The sequence below is a fragment of the Pseudopipra pipra genome, chromosome 4 (genome assembly GCF_036250125.1).
Source record: "Pseudopipra pipra isolate bDixPip1 chromosome 4, bDixPip1.hap1, whole genome shotgun sequence".
Taxonomy (NCBI): Eukaryota; Metazoa; Chordata; class Aves; order Passeriformes; family Pipridae; genus Pseudopipra; species Pseudopipra pipra.
The window spans coordinates 36,228,202-36,256,011 of record NC_087552.1 but is presented as its reverse complement, the minus strand read 5'-3'; the positions used below and the strand labels follow the sequence as shown (position 1 = coordinate 36,256,011).

The following is a 27,810-nucleotide window of genomic DNA, read 5'->3' as shown; positions in this document are numbered from 1 at the left end:
AAGAAACACCAAGCATTCATGAATCTTCCCCATGACACCTTTCTTGTTCATAGTGCCAAGACTATCACTGGTGAGCTATGTTGAAGACCATGCTGAAGTTTTCCTTTCTAGATTAGAATCCAAAGTATAAACCTACTGCTGTTCTGGGAGAAGAGGCATTTCTTGCTTTGAAAAAAAAGATGCTTCCTTCTCCTTTTAGTCCGCCAAGACTTTGGGGCATCTGCATTTTGTGGGTAGACAGTAACTTGATCTACCTGTGATCTGAATAGATGCAAGGTTTTTTTGGTATACCAAGAGAAGACTAAAAGCCTACTGAGAAGGAGGGTGCGTTGGCACAGGATCAATGCCAAAATATCTGCATTTGCATGACTCCCTGATGTCTTGGATTGTGAACAGAGTGACTGTGGCTTGGCTGTAAAATGCCAAGATGTACTTTTTTGTTTGATTTAAAGAGAAATTTTGAAATTCCTCCTTCTATGGAAATCTTTGGGGGTTTGGCAGGGCTGGCAGTGAGAGCGGAGAAGTTTCTCCCTGAAATACGTGGGAGTATAATCAAAGACCTCCAGGTTGTATCAGTGATTTCAGTCATTGGATAGGTGATTAACATCAGAAAAAGACAGTGTTGTGTTTTAGAGAGGGAAATTTCCTCTAATATTCTTCCTAGTCACCAAGAACAGATAGATTGCCCAAGGACAAATAAGAAATCTGCGGCAACATCGGAACAGTAGTAAAGATTTTATGTTAAGTTCTGGGCTTTAATAGCAGACTGTTCTCTGTGTCTTATTCAATATGACTGAAATATTCTTTAAGAGCTAATGAACTATTATCTTCTGAAACCTTAAAAATGCCGGTATTTTATTTACAGTTAATGAAATGCACTTCATACTGAATTTATTCAAATATCATCAAGAAATTGGTTAAAAGGTAGTTTTGTCTAGCCGTAAGTCAGATCACATGGAAAGTGACAATATTCTCACTCCTCTTTTCTCCACCAAACTACCAAACATGTAACACAATAAGAGAAGCACTGTGTCAGCAGAAAGTCCTTAATTGTGGCTCACATAAGGGGTGAAAATAGCCAGAGAGACATTGGCCTGGTGACGAGTATTTTCTTTGGAGTGGGACACAGTAAAGAACACAGACTGTGAATTTTTAACCTTTTGTTCTGCAGTCTTTTTGGGGGGGAGAAAAGCAGCCTTTCTTTGCTTGGGGCAAAGCCAGAGTTGAGTCCAAAGCCTGCAAAGTCCATCTGTCATATCTGCAACAGATCGGCCAAGTTTGTAATGCAGATTTACACCAGGGGCTACAACTGTGAAGAAACACAGAATCACAGTGATATGCACTAGTTTAAAATTGCAACTTTCTTAAACACGCTGAAGTATTTCTTTTCACTGTGGGAAATATAAATGCAGGTGTAATCAAGACTAACTGGACAAGCTGCAAAAGTGAAATTTGATTGGACTATGATTCCCACCCTTAACTGATGGCTATAGAATCATGCTTGTTATATGGTTAACAGTCATGATTGTTACTCTATTTCTGCCCTTATAATTCTCACTATTTATTTCTTTGCAAAGACACAACTTCAGAAAAGAAATAGGGACACTACTAACTCCTCTCTCAGGACTAGCTTCAGAATAAACAATAGAAATCTGTGAAGACCAATGTGGTTAAAATTTTTTGTAAAAGAGCAGTAGATACATCAGCTTACAGCAATAAATACTTCACTACGGAGTCAAGGGAGTTTGCCTATTTCTCTTCCATTTCAGTTCCTAAAAGAAAGGTTACTCTTGCCTCCCTAAATCAGTGAAGTTTTAGGAAAACTTTCAGTCTTGAAATCAGGCCTCCACCCTAGAAAGCAGCAGTTTAAGTCAGGCTGTCATTACAGCTCTTATTGACAAACTGAAAAAAACTAGTGTGTTAATTTTACATAGCCACTCACTCAGTCTAAAGTACCTCACATCTCCCATGCACTGAGTGACATTGAAAATAGGGTTTCCTAATGAATCTCCTTGTGTTCCAATACCTGAGTACGACAAAGTCACTGTTTGAATCTACTCTAAGTTCCAATATATGCTGGAATGAGGAACATTTTCAATGATCAGCAATTATGATTATGAGCAAATATGCAATTATTGTGTATATAATTTTAAGAAAATTCTGAGAATACAGCTTTAAATATTCAGTCTTTTTTTCTCCACTGCAACACATGTATGTTATTTAAATTATTTATAAATCTACATAGTAAAATTAGTCTGCTATTACCATACATTAAGAAAATAATTGAGTTTGCAAAATTATATCTCATCATTTGTTTTTTCACAAATGAAGAAAAGATTCATTATTTCATAATCAAATTCATTATATTATTTCTGGATATTATGACTTTTCCTGATATTTTTTCTGACATTCTCCCTCCTATTTCTTATTTTTTTCACATCATTTGTGCTTATCTTCATTTGGAAGAGGTATTTCCATAATCCACATGCAGTCGAAATCTCATATTTCGTGTGTTTATCCCAGTAGTCAAATGTTCCACAAAGCACCTTGGCTTGCCCTATGTATTTTAATTTCTTCTGTTATTTTAAAAAAATATGTTTCAATAACATTGTTATTAACATTTTCCTTAGCCTGATTTTGCTGTCTCTTCTTACAGCTCCTGAAATATCATATGTGTTTCCATCTCATATCAATATAATTTTTAGTCCCCACTCCCCCATTTCTATCTGTTCCTGGCAATTAATTTCCTACATATTATTTACTGTCAATCATTTTTTCTTAATACCTTCCTGTTTCATAAGCCTAAACCTAGATGGCATTCCTGTGCACCTCTAGTACTCTTTTTTCTTATGATCACTAATTAAGTCTAGACTTTCCCAGGGCAGCCATCCTAGCCCATACAAACATAGTTGTACTGTTTCTCATAGTTCTACATTTTACATGGAGTGACAGAGTACCTTTTAAGCAAGCTGTCTCAGGTGCACTGAGTTGAGGTTACTTTCTCCAAGAAAAATGCATAAAATAACGAATGTGGTCTGAGGGCAAAAGTCCTCTCAGGATTTTGGACACAACTAAAGGAAGAAGAAGCAGCTGCATGATGGCCATCACAAAGCATTCCTCAGAGCATCTGATTAGAGTTTTCCAAATGCTGTCAGCTAGAGAAATAGTCAATGTCATCAATAGACATACAAGGAAGAAACACAATTACAAGGGAAAAAAAATGCTTGGTGTCATCAAAGGGATTTAGGTGAAGTTCATGGGGGAGCACAGTGGAAAAGATGCAGGGAGCTGAGCTGACAAAGAGAAAGAAAAGAGAACGTGCTTGCCAATAAACTGGAAGGATAAAAGGACTGGGTCTGAGGAATAGCCATAAGACCAGAGTTAAAATTAAAGCTAACAGGAAACAGACAAGACCTCTGTTAGAGAAAGGAAATCCTAAAGACCTTCATCTATTCAAATATCATAATGGTAAGAATGGAGATAACAGGAGCAACTCTTTTCCTTCACATAGAGACTCCAGGTTAAAACCAGAGGTATCTTATTAGAGAAGAAAGTTGAATTTATTTAAGAAAAAGCTATTAGTGTTTTAAGAATATTATTTCTAAAATGCCTAAATTATTGGTGATTTCATTGTAACTACATGTAGAAAATATACTCTGCCTCTAATATCAGGTGAGGGGCAGAGGCATGGAAAGCAATAACAGCTACTACTATAAATTTTCACCAGGTAACAGATTCTTGGCTTTGTTAAAAGCAATAGCAAAATACTAACTTTATTAATGTTGAATTTTCCAAGCAAGAATATTTATCAGATTTTCAGTACAAGGCCAGTCTGCCCAGATAACATTTAATTGTCTCTTGAAACTACAGAGATGAGAGGAATAAAGTAAATTGGAAAAAAAATACACCATAATATAACTTCCTGAGCTTTCACTAGAGACAGACTTTTGCATGATTTAACTCTCATTTGTATGAATGTCAGGAGAACAATCCATGTTAGTATATGAAACTAACAGGACTAATAGTTGGTAATAATCTTTATAGCTTTATTGCAGGACTATGAGGAACAATAAATAGTTTTTGTTGCCTATAGAATGCTAGTGTGTGGCTGAACCATTTCAGAATCTCACATGGTCATTACAACTACACTCCATTGTCATGAAAACTCTTACAGATATTTAAGACTGAAACAAAAACAACATAAGCAACATAAAAGATGAAGATGTTAATCTTAGAAATTACCTTCTTGAAGTATTTAGTACGTTTTGCAAATGGGCAGATGACAAAGTATCCTCCAAAAGCTGTCTCTGCAAAATGCACTTTCATTTCAGTTCAGGTTTGCTTTCAGTGCTGCAGTTTTGAAAAGGCCCAAGATGAGTATGAAGACAGATAATGTCACTTTTCTTAAAAGAGTCCTATTACCAGTTCAGGGTGCTGAAGTTGGTCAAACAAATCTTACATCTTTTCACAGATGCCCTCCCTTATTTCCATTCAGCTGTTAAAGCCTTTTCCTGAGGCTTTGTGCCTTTTGGTATTTCAATCATACTTTAAGAGATAAAACTGTTATGCCTACCTTACTAAAAGTCTTGCATCTTTCAAGGCATCTATGTAATAGACTGGATTCATACAGAGAAAGAAGCAGCAGCTGAATCTGTTCTAGTGAGACAAGTATGTTCAGAGATTGAGATCAGAGATTTGATTCACAGCTAGCTGATTTAGATAGGCTTCCAGTACAGAAATAAGAAGGATGGATATTGGCTGCCTACCAGCTTAAAAATCCATGAATGGACAGTCACTGGGGCAGGCCAAAAATAAAAGCAACTGTTCCTTTAGAAATTTTGCAAGGATATTTGTGCTGATGTGAAGGAAGGCAGAAAGTCTCTTTGTTCTGTTCTTCAGTTGCAGTGAACAGGTGACCACACTAGTGTGGCTGCCAGTCATTTCTAGTCCTGCCTGGTAGAAGGCATCACCAAACTATATAATAAATATGGAGAACAAACAGACATAAGCTTTTAAATACATACACACATTTTCTTTGATACTCATTCAACTGTCTGGATTTAAAAAGTCAGCATTCTAAATGTTAATGAACTACAAGCTTTCCAACACAGAAAACATATTTTGTAACCTAAACCCCAGAGACAATTTAGTGCCTTTCCTTAACTAGAAATAATATTGTTCCTCTTTAGTATAATCTTGCAATCACGTATAATTCTCTTAATGCTGACAGTCAGATGACCATATCCCTCCTGAAAAAAAAAGGTATCCTCACCTTAATAAGCTTTTATTCTTTGGTCTGCTCTGGCATAATCAGTGTTGAGGTTGTACACAGAAAAGCATGATGTCAGAAAAGCATGATGTTGCAAATTCTGTGCAGATGCCCACTGCCCATGGTGTTCAGCCTGTTTTAAAAGCTCTTTAGAATAAATGACCTGGGATACATCAAGCATACTGCTTTCTGGGTTCAGTAGCACTGCCTGGCTCTCTGTCTTTCCCATAGACTGTCACAGGCTTAACCCAAGGACCACACAACAACAATATGAGTATCACAGAGGGATAGTGTTGATGCTCTAAGCTAGTTAAAGTCAGAGCTATATGTGATTCAAGTTAAGCTTTCTATTTTACTGCATAAGATAGGGATATTAATGCATGATCTTTTAGTTAGAATTAAAGCTACAATTATTTGATTGAAGCTTCACAAGCATAGCAATAAGAATGAACATAATGGCAAGTAGTTTGAACAAAGATAAAAACTGTACACATGAAGAGACAGTGAAAAATGGTTATAATTAAAGTCAAATGAAAACATAATTGAATTCCAGGTAGTCTGAATGTGACTTATTACAGAAACTTTGTTTGACATTGCAACATATGTTTCCATTCAGCAATCAGCATCCATAATGCAAGTGGCCATTTAAGTTCATATGAGTTTAAGAAAAGAATCATGTTCCTATTTTAAAATTAGCTAAACTATGTAGAAAGCCTTTATTTTGTATTTTTGCCTTCAGAACTGGCTGGGGAAAAAAATCTGGTAAAATCTGGTAATTTCATGATTTTCAGAGGTGTGTTTAGCTCCAGGGGATGCCTTTGTAGAATGTCAACCACTGCAACAAGACAATGATCTGCATTAAGAAAAGGCAGATGCAATATTCAGAGATTCTTGATGGAAAAGCTAACAATGGATACAGATAAAAACAAGCTATTTATATCTGTGTTAAAGGATCTTTTCATTCACAATTATTTATTTTTTTTCTGTCAGAAAAAAATGTATTCTTATTTGAAGGGCAGAATAATTACTTTTTATGTTACAAGATCATAATTTTTCAAACACAAAGAATTGAAAAGCTAGATTTTTGCTATTTAAAAGAATCACTGCTTTCCCCCTTTCCCACAAAACTTCTGCATCAGCAGGGTACAACTGTAAGGTTCCATATGGGCCTTGTTCTGCAAGAGAAAATTTGTCAGTAAGAAGACAGGCTGTGTCCTTCCTCATCGTATATAAATTTGCCACAAATTCGTAATTTACTGACATCACATCTGACGTAACAACCAAAACTATTTCCCACCAAACATCTGACCAGAGAGAGGTATATTACAGAGTGGGAAAAAAAAAGTATGCAAACATTTCCCTGCCAGAAAAGATGAAGAAATTGCATTTCTGCTATGTGTAATTCAAAGTATGCCAATGTGCACAGTCCATTTAGAAGAGAGTATTCTGGATGTTAAACATCATCACACACATGAAATTGAAATAAAAAAAATATACAGAATTATAATATTAAGTAGATGAGCTAAAATGGAAATACCTTCTTGAAAATTAAGTTATACATACAAAAATGCCTAATCTGACAAACATATTTATTGCAAACACATGTAATATAGAAAATTTTTTTTCAGGTTTTGTTAAAACATGAACACTGTGGTAGAGTTGGAATAAAAATTAAATTGGCCAGAAAGATGGAAATTTGAGGAGTTCATCAACTACAGTAACCTGTCAGCAGAGATGCAGTGAATATTCTAGATCAAAACCAATGAAATATTGGTTTCTTTACTGTAAATGGGTGGTATTATAACATTGTTACAGTGATAGCTATATCACTGCTGAAGGATGAACTCCTAAACTCGGAGCTATTACTGATTTGATTCTATGGCACTTAGCAAAACAAACCCACAAGTTTTACATAACAGATGCAAATCCTTTTCTTCTTGAGTGCAAAAATGCACTGATGACATAATAGAAAAAGGAAAGTAGAAGGATGTGACACAATTACTTTTAAAGCTTTTATAATCTGTAAGTAGTAGAATATAACATTTTAAGGAAAAAAAAAGATTTTCTGATAAAAGGAACTGTCCCATGTGAACTATCTGAAATGTGGAGTCTGGTCTGACACAGAGACTTGAGCTGAGAATGTGTTAACTGTTGGATAGGAACATGAATTATTTTTCCTTTTTTCCAAATCAAGCCTTCATCTAAAGACTACTTAAAACAATAAACATACAAGTCATAGCCATAAAGCGTCTGTACACAAGCATAATGTTGTTCTCTAAAGTCAAAAAGTACAATTACTCCCATGCACATTAGTACTTCCAAAATATTTATTTCTGCATAGTTTGGGGATATTTCCCTCTTTCTGTCTTCTTAAATGTTTTTCAAGTCCATTTAACCTGGACTTTGGCCACTCAAATTCAAAACTAATACTCAAAACCTTCAGGCCTTAAACTCCCTATGGTAAAGGGGTTTTTGCCACTTCAGATTTTCTCATACTGAGATGCTGGTCTCGAGTGCTTAGCAGGAAGGTTTATGTACAAAAGTCAGAAGCCTCAGAGAAATGCTGCTTGCCTGTCTTTTCTCCATCTGTTCCAGTTTTCATACAGCATGTGGAAGACTGGCATTTAGTTCAGTTCTCTGGATGGTGACGTTCAAACTTAAATACTTCTTTCTAGCAGGATATTGAAGCTCAGACACCACTTAAGCTAAATTCTACTTAATTCCTGCTATAGTATCTCAGTACTTTCTGATCTCTTCTAACACATACAGAAAATCAAGTCCTTCATTTCCTGATGTAATGATGCATCAATAGAAAGATTTTTATTTACTCCTGTGTACTCAGCCTTATTTCATAGTTAATATCAGTTCCTGATAGATAATATATGACTGTCTTTTAAATAGATGCTTATACCTTTGTGCTGTGTTTCTGGTTTCACTCACAGAACAGAAAGCCTCCTAGAACACCTACAGGGCAACTGTTGCAAATAAACAATTATTATAACAAGGAGTTCTTACTAGTTAGTTCTTCCTACTAGTCAGCAAGTTTATATTAAGCACAGTTTGATTACTTGACGAATGAAAGTGTTACTTACTGTGAGTAAAGATTTTCAGTTCAGCTCTCTGGCTTGATTTTGCTATCCTCACTAGCACTAAGCAGTTCTTCATCCTGCTAGTAGTCTCACTGAACATTATTCATATCTTCATGTTCACATTTAAAGGTAAAACTGACTCTACATAAGCTCTACATAAGGATTGGTAAACAGAGAATGATCTATTTACCCCATATGTCCTCAAATGCTGATTTTTACATCTGTATTTTATAACTTTGATTTTTTTTCATTTCCTCAGCTAACACCTTTGTTTATAACTGTTGTGAAAACCATGCCTCTTTGTAGCAGTTATTACTGGGGCTGGGGGGGAGAAGTGTTTGTCTTGTGTTGGCTTTCTTAGTAGAGCCTGAAAGCTTGCCTAGGTGGTTGGGAGACTTTGCTGTCGCCAAAATCTTTTTCCATGACCTGAATCCACAACTGACTACCAGCGTGTGCTAATCTCAACTACTCTGGTCAATCAGTGGAGAGTTCATAACAAGCACTCCAGTAGCAGCAGCTTTTTAAACCACCTCTGATAGACTATCTGAAGCCAGTCGAACATACTGCCCTCAGCAGTCAGCTCTGTTGTTCAGTTTAATATTGACCCTGCAATATAGCAAGAACTTTGAATGGGCAGACACATATTTCAGTGGAGCACATGAAGCACATGGCCAGTTGCAGTACAAAGCCCTGATCTCCACCAACCACATGCCATTCTGTGAGACTTAACTTCAACCTGAGTCTACAAACATGTTTCCTTTGCATATATGTGGTGTGTTGAAATGTTGTCGTAGGCTGTAAACATTAACATGCTTTCAGAAAAACTATAATTTTCTCTTAACATTATGCAATCATTTTTTAACTTCCTAAATTTTTGCTTAACTTTTTAATTCAAGTCTTAGTTTGCTTTTGACTCATGTAGTTTAACTAGAAAACATCACACAAAAATGTGCAGAGTTCATATTTCTCTCTCTCTTTCTCTTTAAAATAAATAAATAAAATGTGTAACATGACAGCATCAGTGTCATTCTGATCAGTTAGACCCAGACTTAGTAGGTATCTCATGAGAGCAAACCCCTGCACTCATTTAAAAAAATCCATAGATAAAGCAGTTGCACATGGCAAACAAACTTACGTTTTTGTTCAGTTCCTCAATAGGTACAGTGGTGAATGATAAAACATCTCTCAAAAGAGTATGTTATGCTATTAATAGTTTTATAGTAATTATTTCTATGCATTAAAGAAAAAATAGATCTATAACAAAACAGTTCTTCCCTTTTTCGCTTTTCAGTAAGTTTGCTTTGGAATGAAAACTTGTTTTCTTGTATCTCATTTTGGACAGGCTCTGGACTAAAACCGTTTTCTTATCACATAAGCAATTCACTATATGACTGTGCAAAAAGGTTATATCTACAGTGCAAAAAGGTTATAACTTTTAGTTTTCAAAGAAAAACACTTCTACTTCTAGCGTGCTTATTGTAATCAATGAGGACAGTTTCATTAAAATCAAATCTTTGGCACAGGTGAATGAGGTAAAATGTAGCTGATAGAGGGCATTCAGAGATGTGCTTTAGTTTGTCTACAGGCAAATAAATTGAAGTTGCTTTCTGCAGTTTGAACACAAGAGAGAAAAAGTTGTATCCTTTTCTTTTAACTAAGTGTAGAAGAAGGATATAGTGCTGGTTTCATCATGAAATCAATACAAATCTGATCAGAGGGGAAATTATCAGCAGCAGTAATGGGAGAGGTGAAGTAATGGAAATTTCCCCTTAGTTGTTTAATGAATGTTTATTTTAAAATAAACATTGGCAGATGTATCCATTGATACATAAATTACAGACATAAGGCATAAATTGCATATAAGGTTGGACGTCAGCTTCCTAAATCTAATCATAAGAAGTTAGACTGGTTTTCTACATTTCTGGGGCCATAACTGCATTGGTATAATCTTTTTGCAGTGAACCATTATTGAAGATTGCGTATTTTACAGCAATACCTTGCTGATAATTCACAAAGACATGTCAGCTAGATAATCTCCTCTGTGTATGTTCACACATATGTATTGATGGGAGGAGCTATACCATACCTGCTCTAACTTTTCAGCAATGTTGCCGCCAGCATCTGTTTTTGATGTAAATAAATATTATGAAAAAATTTCAATACTCCTCTTTCCGATTTGCTTGTCAGTGTATTCTTCCTCTGAATGGCCTCTCCTAATGAGCCTTATAAAGGTTCTTGGCAGCTAACTGGGAAATGTTAATCAAGGGTTTCACTTAACAAGGAGCTGCAAATCATCCAACTTGTTAAGTTTTTCGATACCCATCTTTTGAATTTAATTATTGGCACTGTTTTTTACCCACCACTCGAAGACAATAGCTTGACTATTTTACAAATTACATTATCAAGGATTTTTCATCACTGTAATAAATAATAATTCTGCCAAATTCTTACAGAACATCACTCTAGTGAGCTATTAACAAGCTCTTAGTAGCTATCACTTCAATACATCTGATAAGTATCATAAGTCTTAATACAGAAAAATTATGCAAACAGCAAAAAGCCCCTCGGGCCTTGCTGCAGCCATGACAGGATTATGTTGGTAATGCACGTGGAAACAGAGGATGTCTTCCCACTCTTCCAGCTGTTTAGGCGAGTACTGCCTGTAGGACAGGTCATAATTATTATGTGAACACGTGAGATGAGATCTTCATGTGTATTCCTGCACATTTGAGTTATATAATTTAAATCAACAGAAAAAAAGAGGGAGGCCATGGGAGTTCATTTAGACAAGCTCTTGGGACACATTAATATATCACAGGCATTGAGCATATCGGGATTAGAACTGCTTGAAGGTAATTTCTACTACTTCTCTCTTCCTCTCATCAACCAAAGCAAATTTTGTCTTATGCTAGTAAGACAATGCTATGCTGCAAAGAAAAGACCAGCCTGCCACTTGCATATATATATATATATATATATATATATATATATATGTGTATGTATGTATACATATGGCTGTCTTTATACTGAAAAGTGTATCTTCCTTCCCCTGGTTGCAGTCCCTGCCTTCCTCCCAAGCAGTGCAGACTGGCTTCTGCTTGCCTTCCAAAAGCTTTGAAGACCGCATGTGAATCTAGACCTGTTTCAGACCTCTTCTGAGTGGCTGCAGCCCTCAGAAGTTGTAATTCATTCTCTTTATTTACATTTTCTTTTCTATTGATTCAAAACAGAATCATGTTGTATGTAGCATGAAATCAAGGGTTTACTCCATTTCATGTCACAGGTGGGGCACAGGGTACTTCTGTGGGCACATTTAGGAATTAAAGGCCTCTTGGACTCTGGAGACCTGTGAAGGTCAGAGGGAAAGAGCCCCTGCCCCTTTGTCAGATCCATCTCTCATATTGCAAAAAGTCTCTAGTGAACAATCACTAGACCAACACCTGGATTTTGACATGGAGCAAACCAGTTGCTTCAGTCCAAAAGGGAGCCCAGGAACACAGTAACACTTGTCAATTAGAACCGAGCTCCATCTGTGAGCCAAGGCTTTGGATGATGCAGGCCTTTGAATTAACATTTCTTTGGCTATTTGACAGAGCTGGATGATGTTTTAAAAAATAAGATATGACACTGATGGTAAAGCTGTACTTTAGAAAATAAGCAGTGGTTGCCTTCAAATTGCTTGCTTTTCTAGAATAATGAACTACTCTGGCTGACTTTTTCAGATGGTTGACTTTTTACGTCTTTTAAAAAACCTAGTCTAAATTTATTACATCTATAAGATTTGCACTAAAATATAACCTATTGCAAGAAAAACTACTAATGGCCATGAATTAAAAGAAAACAAATTATACTAAAACTTCTAAAATCCTAGTAAATATAATTCTTGCTGTTTCCACTGACATCCAACTCTTCCTCAATCTGCATTTATGGTTATTTTATGTTCCTGATCTGTTTCAGTTCAAATCTTACTACAAAATAAATTAAGTTGGACAAATTTTACCAGGTCACTGAAACAATTAGTATCTGAATCGTGTTTAACAATTTTGCCTGGAAGCTTATTAATAAAGGAGACTAAATAATAATTTCTTAAAAGGAGTGATTAATTTCTCATAATTTGATAATTTTTTCCTCAATGCTGTACAAAGAAAGAGTGTACTGAAATGTGATCTAAAAATAACAATCCTAGCTCTGCTTTTCAGACTTTGAAAGTCTCCATTTAAAAATCTAATTATGGATTAATCTTTCAAATAAAAAAGGAAGAAATTATTAAAAGTGTTCATTGTCCATATACAAATCTCTATAATTTTTTAATGTGTTAACCAGGCATCTGTCAAACTATTCATGTATGATGTTCACAGAATCCCTCAAGGTTTAACCTAAATGAGTTATGAGTCAAAAAATATGTATGTTTCTGTATATATCTGTAGACTGAAACAATCTTTAAAACTTTTTTTAAAAGTCTTCTACTGTAATTTCAATTCTAATTGTATAACACTACTTCTAAATGTCAAATATTTGTAAGTATTTATGCTAGAAATAAGTGGATTGCAAGATATGAACACCTACAGTACCCAAATGAGAACAAGTGCTCACTTAGAAAGGAAGAATATAGGGTATATCTGAAACTCTCACAGTTGTCTAAGATCAATACATGAAGCAGGTGCCTGGAGTGTGGGTGAGATGGTATGTGCTGAAGAAAGAGAGATGTGTGGCTGGCACACGTCTCTGAATACAAGGCAATCTCTTGGAAAGAAGGTGTCCAAATCATCACAGTAGGAAAGTCAATACGGGTCTCCCACAAGCTAGAGGTAGCTGTTGAAATTCTGGGACAAGGTGGGATTTGAGGCATTCTCCATATCTTCATTGTTTTTCTTCAGCTAGCTTACCTCCTTCACTGATGTGATGTTTTCAGCATTATTTTGATGTCTTTTGGTATTACTGCATATTTAGTGAGTTGTCTAACTTGGATGTTGTGAAATCTTCTGGGACGTGGTTGAAACACCATGTCACCAGCATTTTGACAGCTGATTCCAATTTACAGATTAGTCTGAAAACTGACTAATCATTAACCTTTTGTTCAGTGTTGGGTATGTAGACTGTGGTTATTCAGAGCATTTCTCCATAAAAGAGACTCAATATCCTTAGGAATTCCCATGAGACCAAATGAATTAACCAGGAAACCAAAAAATAAAAAGAATCTACTTCTACCATAAGATAGAGCAATAATTTAAGGAAAACTTAAATTATTGTGGAGCAGAATTTACATATTATTGGAGACAAACTACTATTGAACAGCCCCCCTTTCCAATTTTTACATTTGTATCTCAATACAGCTGCAATGAACTTAATTTAGTTTTCTTTCTTCTTAATGGCTAAGAATATAATTATTCCTCAGAGAAAAGCTTTCAACCAAAACACATAAAAGCACTTCTGTTGCAACACTGGTGTCTATGAACTATTGTTTGAGCATGTTAATGTGCTGCTGTAGCAATAGATAAGGATAGAAGTGTGCGGTCAGAGAGGCCAGAGTTGTTTATAAAGACTCTCTGGGGACTAAGAAAGAATCTATTCACTAATATAAATCATGAGCTGTTGAAGTGAAAAATAAAATCTCCTTTTCAGGAATGAAGAAATCACCAGACATCAATGGAATTACATTTGGTGCACTTATTCAGTGCAATTATTCAGTAGACAATAGAGAATGTAGTAATTGATTTTGGAGACGATAAGGTCCAGATGAATCTTTTAAAGCTAGCTAAAGTCTTTTTCTCCCTATTAGTATCCCCAGCAGCAAAGTCATGGCCAGAAAAAGACACTGAAATGAAGATAAGTTAAAAAAAACCTAACTAGGGATGAAGACATTCATAGTAGTGTTGGTGTGGCAGTTTTAATGTTTTTCTACCAAAAATCAAACTTCCTTTCTATTTTAAAATGTTCTGTTTACTCACAATTACCATAGCCATTTCAGACAAATCCAATTTGACTTGACTTTCAGGGTGTTTAGAAGATACTCTGCCCATAGACAAAGTCTCTGTAGCTTGTCTGCTTTTCTTTAGAAAAACATGGATTTCCAAAAGAATCTCAATATGTCTTTGCTTTTCTGTAATAAAAAAAAAAATCTTCTCTCTTAAAGGGAGTATCTTTCTGCAGGGCTTAATTAAATCAGTATCAAAGAGATTAACCCTCATTTTTCTAGTCAACTTTATCAGATCTAATATTTTTCTGTCATAATAAAAGCTGATACAAAACTGAAATACATTGTTAAACAAAATATAGGAAAAGAAAAATCTACAAAGAAATTGACACCAAAGTCTCTTTTGACAATAAGGATGGTAGGCTATTATTCCCGAGCTATGGTAGACCGATTTCTTAATCCATTACTAGATTCTAGAGAAGTACTTCTTTTCTCCTGTGATTTCTCTTTTTATTATCAAATATTTGTTTCTCATTCCAAATATTTAGTGGACAAGAAACTATCTCCAGGCATGGAGACACTACACATAACTGAAACAGCCAGTTCTCTGAACAGGGAAATATAGACACTGAAGTATAGAGTCTACAAAGATGTAGAATAACCTAAATTACAGAAGATTTGAAGAGACTGCCAACATCACCTGGTTTAACCTTCAGCCTGGCACCACCACAGTCACCCCTAAACCATAACCCCAAGTGCCACATCCAAATGCCTTTTGAACACTTCCAAAGACAGTGGCTCCACTACCTCCCTGGCAATTTATTCCAGTGAAAAACCACTCTTTCAGTGAAAAAAGTTTTCCTAATATCTAATTTGAACCTCCCCTGGTGCAATTTAATGCCATTTCCTCTCATCTTTTCACTTGAGACTTGGAAGAAGAGACCAACCTTCACCTCACTACAACCTCCTATCAGGTAGTCGTAGTGAACAATGAAGTCACAACTTAGTCTCCTTTTCTCCAGATTAACAACCACAGTTTCCCCAGTTGTTGTTCCTCATAGGACATGTTTTCTGGACCCTTAACCAGCATTGTCCATTCTCTGGACAAGCTCCATCACCTCAATATCCTTTTTGAAATGAGGGGCCCAAAACTGAAAATAGTACTCAAGGTGACGCCTCACCAGTGTCGAGTACAGCAGGAAAATCACTTCCTTGGTCCTGCTGGCCACAGTATTCTTGATATAGACCAAGCTGCCACTGGTCTTTTTGGCCACCTGAGCACACTGCTGATACATATCCAGCTGCCTGTCAATGAGCATCCCTGAGTCCCCATTCCTTGCCAGTGCCAAAGCTGATGTGTTTTTTATCTTCTCTGCCTTTTCCCCATCCTCAATTCTCCTTCCAGATTTTTTTCCCAACATTCCTGCTTCTCAAAACACAATTTTTGAAAATGACGATTTAAGATTTTTTTCTCTGTCTTTTGTGAACTTGCATCTAGTGAGGGTCAACTTCTCCTTAATTGGTTAGAGCATGGTGCTACAAAAGTCAAGGTCATGGGTTTGATCCCTGTGCAGGCCATTCACTTGAGAGCTGGACTTGATGATCCTTGTGGGTTCCTTCCAACTCAGAATATTCTGTGAAAAAAAAAAATCTGGTCAACAGAGGGCTATTTAAAACTGCCTTAATTAAAGCAGGAAATAGTAGTTCAGTGAGGTCAATCAGAAAACAAGGACTTTGACAACCAGAGAAGTAAAGTGTGAAGACATAGCAACAGCATCCATCCTTTGAGCACTCTGAGTGAATTGCTTCCTTATACCATGCCAGAATTGAAGCTTTGATTCTGTCTTACAAACAGTATAAGCAAAATTATCAATTGCTTAACCAATACTTATTGATTTGCAGTGCTCTGGGAAGGAAAAAACATCTCAGTGTGATGCAAGTATCAAAGGCAATAGAAAGGATCTAGGTCACTGGGATATGACAGCACCAGCCAAGGTTATTTGCCTGTTCCCTGATTTCAAAAAACTTAGTGATATACAAAAAAACAGGAATAAGGAGCCTGGCCACCTTCACACCTTGTAACTCATGTATGTGCATTGTACTGTCCAAGGTGTACAAGCCAGCTCTGTCTTCCAGCTTCTCCATGTGAACCTGACAAAAGAGTGCAGTTTACTCTCTTCATTCAGTCAATACGTGTTACAGCACTGCTGGTCTCTTTTTGCTTTTCTTCTTTAGGATGCTGATATGGTAGAGTTCACGTGACACAGTGCAATAAAATATTGCATTTATTCCAGTACTGTCTCCTTTTGTATCCCATCACGTACAGCTGACAGATTTTCATAGATAATACCATGCTCATTCAACTAGGTATTTTTCTCAAGGGAATGTTTTTTATCATCTACATAATTAGAAGCTAAACAAACTAAGATCAAAAAAATCTGACAAAAAAACACAGAGAGAAGAGTCTGTTCACCAAATTTTTCGAGAAATCCAAAGTCAAATGTTTCATATAATTTCTGATGTTTGCTTTCATCTGCTAAATTTTTAGAACTGAAGTAAAATTTAAATGAAGCAAAAATCTTAAATTAAGGAAATGAACTGTACACTTGAGTCTGCTAGAGGTTTTTTTGGTTTCGTCACAGTTGTTTAGCTAGATATTGTAAATTGACAAAATGCTTCAGTGAGCCTGAATGTTCTACATTATTTTGCGGCATTTTTTGCGATACAAAATGCAAGTGAAAGATTGTGCTCTGGTCTAAAATCACACTTTATTTAATTCTAAGCTTTCTAGGCACTGAGGTTACAGACCATATATTTCTTTCCACATACACCAGATGTTAAAAAATTGCATGTGGAAAATGAAAAGAGAAAACCTCTCTGGTTTTCTATGTTCTTGTATTATTTCACTCTTCAAGCATGTTTTTTGTGAGGCTCATTTGAGTTAGATGTAAATCAGTGGTGGATCAGAGGGTATAGCAAAAGGGAGGAGTCCAAAACTGAGTTGCAGCAGACAGTCACACAATTGGAGAGAGCTCCATAAAATGTTCAAGTCATATATCATATGTGCAAGACTGTGATTTGTATGTGTATTTTCATATGATTATGTATATAGAATACATACAAAAAGGTTCAGGTTGGACAAGACCTCTAGGATCTTTGAGTCCAACCATTAACCTAACACTATCAAATCCCCCACTATTGTCCTAAGTGCCACGTATTTCTTAATACACATCCAGGGATGTGTACATAACCCACTCCTCAATATAAGCTATTTTAAGATTGTCTTTATGATATTTGTAATTAATTCTTCCACTTATATGTGCAAAGTAACACAAACAGCAACAAAAAGTTGTTTCTATTAAATACTCCTCTGTACTCAGTGGTAGGAACAATTGATTTCTCAGTCACATGGTCACTGTATGCATGCCGGTGTTTCAATCTGTAAAACTTTATATGAAATTTTTCATTTATTACTGCTGAATAGGAAAATTGAGTCAGCAGTTTAGATATGGTAAAGAAAGCCATTTTAGAAGGTTATTGAAATGAAATATAGTTCTGAAATATTCATTTATTTAAATCTGTGCAAGGCTCCTATAAGATCAGTAATGTTTGAGAAACTTGCCTTTTGTTCCAGATACTGCTTGAATATAAGTGGATGCCAATGTCAATTTTCTTTATAACTGCTAGATGACAATCACAGGAGAAACAAATGTTTTATGATCTAGACTTTTGATGGTTTGGGGCTAGGGGTGATAATATTTATACTTCTGGAAACTGCGTTTACCTTCCTGCTGCAAAGGAGGTGTAAATAATCTACTTTGATAAATGCACACCTTCATTACAAACACTGATTGACCTTTCTGTATATGTCAGTGACAAAAGGTAGGCTTTGGCAACCTGTGAGGATGGAAACAAGTTAAAGACACCCTTTTAAAGACTAAGATAAGCTTTTAATGGGGGAGGGGGATGAGTTGAATTTCAGTATATTGATATTCTGAATATTCAGTATACTGATATTCAGTTGAATATCAGTAACTTCAAAGTCATTACTGACATTTCTGAAGATTAGAAAAACAGAATGATATTGTAAATTTCAGTCTGCAAGCAGCCTCTATTGAAGTATTTCAGTTTATTCCATTGATAGCAATCCCAAGTCATGTCCTCTGATTTTTAATGCAGCTCAGGTTCTGGAAATAGGATCTGTAACAGTAATATAATTTTATTAATCAGGCTGTTTTTAGGATGATAAACCCAAGTTTATAGTTTGCCTGTAAGCAATCTGAACTCTATGTGGCACCATTCAATTTTAGCAAGACCCCAGGTTCTAGCTATGAACCCATCAAAGGGGTTTTACTTTATACAAGACACCAAAAATCCGACTGCTGAATGTATGAAAAAGGACGTCGGTTCTTTTATACCTTGAGAGAGCTCATGGGAGAAAACACTGCACATGTTTCTCAGGAGGTCAAATAACACACTTTTACTGGCAAACTTTAGAAAATAAGGCAACTTGGCAAAAGTTTAAAGAGCAACATTCAACCAAAATAAAGCATTTCACAAAGCATTGACTTAGCACATGCTAACCCGTACAACTTAACCCATCCAGCTTTAACTTACCCAAATACCAAGAAAGGAGATTAGGAGAAGAAGAAGTAGTAGAGAAAGAGAGATAAAAAGAGAGAATTATAGCTCTCACCCCAGAGTGAGAGCTGCTCCAGGGCTGGCCAAGGAGGTTTCAAGGGGCTGGGGTATGGAGCAGGGCACCATTTCACCTTCATGAAATTCAACTTGTCCCTTCCCCCTCAAACACACACTTGAGTTTGTCTGAACCAATAATTAATATAGTAATCCAGTGTGTCTCTCACAATTTTTCAGCTAAGTTAGGCTATGTGAGGAAAGCAGATGTTTCCAAGGCTAAACTGAAAGGGAGAGGACAAGAACAAATAAAGCCTTCCTCATACTTTTTCGGTTTTGCAGAACTTCTCCTCGCACCCAGGCTGTAGGAGGTCTGCAGGAACCCCTTGCTGGTTCCAAACCTCTTGCTGGTTTGTGGCTCTCTCTGCTCCAAGCCCTTTAGTTCCAACTGCTGCTCATTCAGGATGGACCTCCTCAGAAAGCTGAAAGCAATCCCAATATGTATTTTCCTTTTCTATTACATAATTTTCTCAGGAATAAAAAACTTACTTTTACTTTGTTGCCTGAACCCCATGGCCCATACCCCTATCACGGATCACAAATCATACAAAGCTCAAGTCCTAATTTTTAGTGTCAAATCAAAGGCAATTCTCTTCTTTCATATCCTTTAAAGTTCTGATTTTTCCTGACTTTTACTCCCCATGCAGCTCAGCTCTTGGCATAAATGAAAATTCCACTTTAAAGAGTGTAGAATTGGCAGACTGGCATGCAGATGAAGTTACAGATCTCAAGGACGCTTTCAAGTTGCAAGAGGTGAATGAACACTCAGTAGATTATGAGTCAGAAAATGTCAGAATAATCATATTAGGAAACTCCTATGGCTTACTTGACCTTTTTTTAGGAAAAAAAAAGGTTCAACTTCGACTTCACTTGCACTTGTTTTCTTCCTCTTACTCAGAAATTAAAAACATTATTTTAAAGGCAGGAAGCAATTGGAAACTGCTCATAATGTTAATATTTTATATGTTGTTAGTGGAATGAATGCCAAAAAGAGATTGCATTTTCAAATGACAATGTATGTACTTCAAGATATTTATAATTAACTCTTATTCTGCTTTGTTCTCTACTTTTAAGTAGAGAACTCTATGAATGTTTTGTATGGGGAGGGATAGTCACTGTTATTTTCTGAAATATGTTTTTCTCTGACAGAGTAGTGCACAACAGTGAAACAGACTTGTGTCTCCAGAAATTTTTTTCTCAAGGCTACTGGGCTGAAGCATATTGACTCACAGACTATTTTTGAGATAAGTATCTTATTCTTTTCTTTTTGGCAAAAAGATGATCTAACAACAGTCTTCAATTCTGGTGAGGCTGTTGTGAGGTGCTTATTCAGGTTCCTTGCTTCCCTGTTAGCCCCACAGCCAGGCTTGGAAATGTCTGCAGAGATGAAGACATTGATTCATCACCTGCTACCCCAAAATCAGACAACTTCACACCACATACATTCAGCAGGGCTGATGCTTTCTTCTGCAAGTCTAGAGCCACCTGACCTTCAAAGTCAGTTCATGTGAGCCTATGGGGTCAGTCCTTCAGTCCTGAGCTCAGCTGAGGTTCCCACTGTTGTTTTAGAAAGCATTCATCAGTTTAGTTCTGTTCCTACATGAGAAAATATGCTCCCATGGAAAAATCCAGAATATGAATGCAATTTGACTACTGTAGCAGAAAATGAGGCTTTTTTTGGACTGAAATTATCCTACTGGGGCAATAAAAAAGATTCAGTACAAAGATCATTTTACTTCAAAAAACTGTTCCAGAGATGTGATTTTGAGTATTTCCTGTATGTAAGTGAGGAATATTAGAAAAACTTGCTCTCACTTCCTGGAATAACTTCATGAATACTGTATAATGGCTATGATTAATACATATGTGAAAAATACTATGCAAACAGAAAAAAAAAAATCTATGTTTTGATATGGTCTGTAGAAATAAACAGCCCTTTTACCTAATATGTGCAAACTATTTGCCCACAGTTATTGTTGCAAAATTCTGTGATCCTTATCCAAGAGCTAAGTCACTTTATGAGGACCTTGCCTGAAGCCCCTGTGGAAGCTGTTGCATGTGGAAAGGCACCAGGACACAGAGGTATCACATCCAGTGTCCAGTTAAGGGAACCTCCTTCAGCACCATTGCACCTAAATTCCCTGACCATATGTGCCACAGGTTTTGAATGCATCCTGTGGCATCATAGGAGAAGTTAATGTGGAATGCCAAAGGATCAAGTCCTTGGGATTAGTTTGCCCTACCTATGGGTTTCAGTCTACATCTCATGCCTGGTGACTTCCCACCATTTTCCCCAGCCAGCTAACACAAAGTGCTGGACTGTCTCTACATGTAGACAATGACTACATAAACCTCAGGAAACCCTTCTTATTACTCATGTGTCCACTTTTAACAAAGAAACAGCTTCTGCCATCAAGGAGAATGACTAGAACAGATAAATCCTCTTTAAGATTCCTAATAATGAATCATGATATGAGAGGATACAGCAGGTCAGTTGCCTGACTTTTGGAGCAGTAAGATGCTGGCTTGACATTTCAAATAAGAAATAGCTACCTAATATCCTGATCTGCCCAAGAACATGCCAAGATGACACTCAGCAATAACTAAGATCCTATGCCCGTTTTCAGTATAGATCTTCCTTATTGACTGCCTTCTATGTGGTACCTACCAGCCACTGCACTCCTCTTTGGGGTGCCCTCATTAAACCTGTGGTGTGCCTGATCTAACAAAAAAGCAGAAAAAATGCCATTGAACCATTAATTTTACAATAGAACCTGATAGGTTTTCCTCCATTTAAAATTAGAAACAAAACTTATTATGACGTATCTACTATTCAGTTGTCTTTTTGAAAGAAAAATATAACAATTTTAAATGAAAATGTTACAGTTTTAGAGTGAAAATCCTTTTAGCAAAGCCATCAAAATGGTTTGCTGTTCCATATACTTGTCAGCAGCAGACTGTATTTATCATTTACAATCATCGAATTGTATTACATGATTGTATTGGATTGTATTATGTGATTGGATTAATCTCTACGTATTTTTTCTTTCATAAATAACTTATATATCAATGAAATATCACTAATCTATTCTTATTAAGGATAGTATTCTCAAATATTTCTTTTCTGTTAAAAAATCTGGGATTACAAGTGAAAACTTACAAATGTTAAAGACTTAGAAATAATAGGCTTTACATTTGGTTTTGTCTGAAGTGTTTGTCTTTTTTGTGCTTTAGTACGTGACTGTAAATTTTAACAGTAGAAGAGAACAACCTTCTAGAGAGCAGGCAGACCTCATCACAGTGGATCAAATATAAACCTGTGTGGTTAAAAATATTCACTTAGTAAATTTTTTCTGTGTCCCTCACTAGTTGGCTTTTTCAAGAAAAAAAACCCACAAGTAGTCTGCCTGTGGTAGAAAGAAAAAAAAGCAAACGGGCAAATCAGGAAAAGAAGGATGCCCTTTCTTCTTCCCCAGTCAGAAAGCAGCCTGTTTGACTTCACAAGCAGGTCAGAAGAAAATCTGTTTTATAATGTAGGTAGTCATCAAGCAGCCAGTGATTCCCAGCAGTGACTCCACAGACCGCTTTTACATTATCAGAAACTGAAGAAAGATGTGTCATCACACAACCGGTGCTGGTCAGGGTATGCGGGGTTAGATATACACAAGGCATGTAAGCGAATAGTACTTTCTGCAAAACTATGCATGACAAATTATGCTATTTAAAGCTGAGGAGTTACTGCTGGGTTCTTTCTCTTTGAAAGAACCAATAAACAAAGTAATCTTAATTACATTCTATGAATTGGGAAGAAATGGATTAACAAAATATAAGATTTTCACATGGAAGCACATGGAGCTTTTTCACTATATCAAGTGTTTCTCTTTTCCCTTAGATAAATTTCCTTGGTTTTTTATTAAATACATAAAAGTAAATGTTTTTGTTCACCACCTGTCTACTCATTAGGTGCTTATTGGATGCATTGTAATTAAGGGGAATTTTGAAACAGTTTTGTGGGAACAAAGCAAGTGGCTTTATATTTTATGATCAAGATGGTCCCCCAGCTACAAAAGACAGCATAGGAGGAACAATAAATGTATCTATTAGGCATGTAAGAGCAATGTTGTTAGCTAGCAACTTAGTGAATATCAGGAGGACTGAGATTAAACAGCAAGGAGAAAAGATGGTACATGGCATTGTAAAGGGAATTCAAAGGGAAGGAATGACAGGATCAGAGGAAGGAGTCATAAATTCTTTTGACAACTTCAAAGCAAGCAGAGTTGAGGGGAGGAGATGTATGCACAAGCTTTCATTTTATTGCACTGTATAAATTTTCACAGCCTTTTCTGGTTATGCCCTACTTATTTTCTATCTGTAAATCCATTACCATCCTGGAGATCCTAATTACTGTGGGAATTGCAGAGGTCTCGATTACTAAAGAAACTTGTTAAAATTACTTTTCTACACACATATCTATGATGCTGAGACACTTTAGTCCCCAAGCAGAGTGGAAACCTGAGGATGGAAATAGTGAAAATCACAGTGTTTGCAGGATTCAGACCACTTACATGCAAATATATTATCATGCTTATAATGATCATCAGTTCATTTAATTATCTTGGAGAAAGAAAGATACATGAGGTATGTTCTTCAAGACATTAGGTCAGCTAGGAAAAGAGATGATAAATGCTAAATTGAGTTTTTCGGGGCAAGTACAAGAAGGTAGAATGTATTCTACATTATTTTGATGTTGTTGAATAAAGAATGTATGATTTATGCTGAAATACACAGAATGATACTGGTCAGACTCCCTCATGTGGCTGTCCATGGCTGCACTGATGTCTCAGATATCTGTGCTGCTGTCCAGTTTTCTGGCAAATATAGCCCAGGGGGCAGAACTGACAGAAGAAATCTGTAACTCTGCTTTTTCATATCTAATTGCTGTAGATTTGTCTCTAAGAACAGTAATGAAACAGAAAAGCTTCCTGATGGCAAAATAGATAAAGAAGAAATAAAGGGAGAAAACCAGAAATGAGTCATACATTTGTTTCAAAATTTATAGATACAGCTATATACATATGTATATAAACATGTCTACATATATGCCTGTATTAAATATGTACAATTAGCTGGGCAGTTGCTTAGAATAATATGCAATGAGTGGTAGGGGTTTAGGGGAGAATTCCAGTATAGAATTCACAGAGGAAGTTTGGATAACAGCAATAAACTTAGTGGAAGAAGTTACATGTTTCTTAAACTGTGGACAAAAAAAAAAAAAAGAACATTCGGCATCAAAAGACCTCGTTCAGTGAGTACAGAACAAGAAACTAAGTGTACTTCTTCATATTTTGTTTACCTACACATGGTGGCTGATTTTATTCATGTGTCAGTGGTGCTTCAAACTGAGTTTGGCATTGGGTAAACATGTGACTCAGCCTGACACCTACAGACTGAATCCTGTGGTCTAGGAGAGCATGGTCACCCCCGTTTGATGAGACACAGAGTGTTCTTTCTAATTCTTGTCTTTACTATGTTGGCAGAAATGTAAGAGTTGGCAAGCATTCACATCTAAGTCATACCAATTGATAAACACAATGACAGAGCAATTGACCTGAACTATTGTTACTCAAAGTTTTAAATCTTTTATATCTGAAAATTTAATAGGATTTTTTTACACTGATTTTTTTACCATAATGAGACTAAAATTACTTCCATGTTCCTTGCACTGAGAAACACAAAGGCAATTTTATTGCCATTCTTGACTTTCAGTGCTGAATCAATTACACTGTATAGAATCATAGAGTCATTTATGTTGGAAAAGACCTCTAAGACAAGACCTCAAATCAGCTGTTAACTGCCACTGCCAAGTCCACCACTAAGCCATGGCCATAAGTGACACATTTACACATCTTTTAAATACTTCCAGAGATGATGACTCAATCACTTCCCTGGGCAGCCCATCCCAATGCTTGACTATCTTTTCTGTAAAGAAATTTTTCCTGATATCCAATCTATATCTTCCCTGGCCCAACTTTTTAGTCAATATGTCCATAAATAGGATTAAATTTACCTTTCTGTTCATGTAAATAGCATTTTTAGACTTATTTTTCCACTGGTGGAAAAAAGGACTATGTATTAAGAAACACAGCTGTCTGGCTAATTTTAAGAGGCTAATATGGATAACTTTAACAATCAATGGATAAACTCAGTGTTAAAATTTTTTGTCACAACATACAAGTATAACAAATATTTCTACTTCTAAACCTTTGGTTGTCTTGGTGGAACATAAATTAAATACACCATAAACTTCTAAAAATGATGCTGACTTCTTTATCAGTATCAGAACATGCAACTCTTAGGAACTAAAAAAGTATTATAATAGCAATGCATTCTGGCTGGCTCAGAGACTTGAAAAAATATCATTAGTAGAGAAATATATATATATTTATAGACAATCTGTACTAACTTTACAAGCATGATATAATGGTTTAAATGATAGCAGAATGTGATGACAAATGAGTGTGTTAAATATGACAGGGCTACCATATGTCTTTAATTAATTCTGTTAACATCTTGTCATGATCTTACTTGGTAAATGGCAATTTAAAAAAAAATAAAATATGGTGCATAATTGCCAAAATATTTCTATTACTTTTATTGGGTTTTCCAGTCAGTGCTTCAGATTGCAGTCCGAAAATCACTTTATAAAGTGGAAGCTTTAATTTTGAAGAGAAGATCATACTACACAACTAAATGAGACTCTTAACTAAAAGCAGAGAAATAAGTTTTGGCAGTAACTATACAAGTGAAATGTGCACATGATATCTTCGTCCTATTTTTCTTTTAATAGCTGTGGCAGCATGGTTTTTTCAGGTACACTGAGCATATGGATGTATCTCTTCCACATGCTTAAGAGAATATAAGTCTATTTTCTTTTATGTTTAGAGTGGAAACATAGTGAAATCAGTTTGAAAATCATGTTTAACTCACTGTTCTAATAATTCCATAAGCTCATTGCAGACAGTATAAAACATACTGATTTGTCAGCCTTCATGAATGGTAACTTACCACGAATGGAAGAGCATGCTGATCCATATTCAGATGCATCTAATTTCCCTTCAGTCTCCAAACTCCATCTGAGAGGCGAGCTGGGCCCTGCTGAAAATCACTACAGGATGACCTGGAAAGAGATCAGACAGACATAATGCTGAGGATTTCTTACAAGCTTTCACTACAGGAGCCATAGGAAATTATGATGCAAAAGTAGCAAATATACATAAAATATTTCACTGTTATGAACAAACATTAGCAGCAGTTGGGCCAGATTATCAAATTGGTCCTTTCCAAAAACTCTACGGGACAGTTTTTTTCAGATGTCCTTTCTCTGTTCTCTCTTTCATGTAAAATGCCTTTTCTCTGGCCTTGTCAAAGTAAAGGACTCAAAACACTGCCACCGAGCAGCTTTGCTGGGCAGCTGCACAATGGTAAGAGCCAGACCTGTGGCTTAAATTTCGAACCTCTCAGTTATTTCAAGGTGAATTTTATGTGCAGTTGGGAATATTATGAAATTATATAAGATTTTTCACATGAGACTTTTCTCAAAATATTGTGATACCTCTCTAACAGGTAAAAAGAAAGCAGAAGTGGACTGCAGCATCCCATTTGGAAATTCCCAAATGTCTTAAGACGAAAAGGCAAGACAGAAGGCTGGCCTGGCTGAACAGGAATTTTCTCCTGGAAATAAAGCAAAAAAGGAAGGTGTATGCCCAGTGGAAGCAAGGTCAAGTGACATGGGAAGAATATATAGAAGCTGCTTGCCACTGTAGGGAGAAAATTCATGTGGCCAAAGCTCAGCTGGAGTTGAAGCTGGACAGAAATATGGGGGACAATAAAAATAGTATTTTCAAATATATTAATGGCAATAGGCAGGATAGAAATATCATCAGTCTATTATTGGATGAATACGGTCACCACACAAACAGGACCAGAGACAAGGCAGAGGTATGCCTTCTTTGCCTCTTTCTTTAACATGGATGATGAACCAAGAGGGTCTCAGTGCCCTAAGCTGGAGGACCATGACTACGAGAATGATTAACTCCCAGCTGACCTGAATTGTGTGGGATCTGCTGCTCCAGCTGGATTCCTACAAATCTATGGGGCCTGATGGGATTAATCCTAGAATCCTCAAAGAGCTGTCTGATGTCATCACAAAACCTCTCTCTTGATTTAATTTTAAGTGGTCTTGGGAATCCAGAGAGGTCCCAGATGACTGGAAGCTGGCAAACCTTGTCCCATTTTTCAAGAAGAGCAAGAAAGAGGACCCAGAAACTGCAAGCCTGGTTGGTTATGGAGAAGATTATTCTGGGAGGTACTGAAAAACAGCTGGAGGACAATGCAGTCATTGGTCACAGCCAGCGTGGCTTCTTGAGAGGAAAGTCCTGCTCATCAAGCCTGATTTCCTTCTATGACAAGGTAACCCATCTAGTTATGGGTTAGGGAAGCCTAACCCTAGATCAAGGGAAGCCCGCTGATGTAAACTTTTTGGATTTCAGTAAAGCTTTAGATACTGTCTCTCACAGGATCCTTCTGCACAAACTGTCCAGCACACAGCTGGATAAACACATCATGCAGTGGGTGAGCAATTGGCTCATGGATTGAGCACAGAGGGTAATAGTGAGTTGGGTAGCATCAGACTGGTGATGTGTCACAAGAGGGGTTCCACAGGGCTCCATCTTAGGCCTTGTGCTCTTCAACATCATAAGTGACTGTTGACTCCCTTAAAGGCAGGGAGGCCCTGCAGAGAGACCTCGACAAATTAGAGGACTCGGCAATCACCAACCATATGA

General features: G+C 36.5%; 1 long non-coding RNA gene across 1 annotated transcript; it reads right to left on the bottom strand.

Annotated features, from left to right (window-relative positions):
- Positions 1–15,071: 15,071 nt before the first annotated feature.
- Positions 15,072–27,297, bottom strand: LOC135413157 (uncharacterized). The gene is made up of 4 exons (XR_010430112.1): positions 27,072–27,297; positions 26,580–26,698; positions 26,033–26,144; positions 15,072–15,906 (listed from the first exon to the last, which is right to left on the bottom strand). It is a non-coding gene; the product is annotated as an uncharacterized LOC135413157 (long non-coding RNA).
- Between the last annotated feature and the right edge of the window lie 513 nt (positions 27,298–27,810).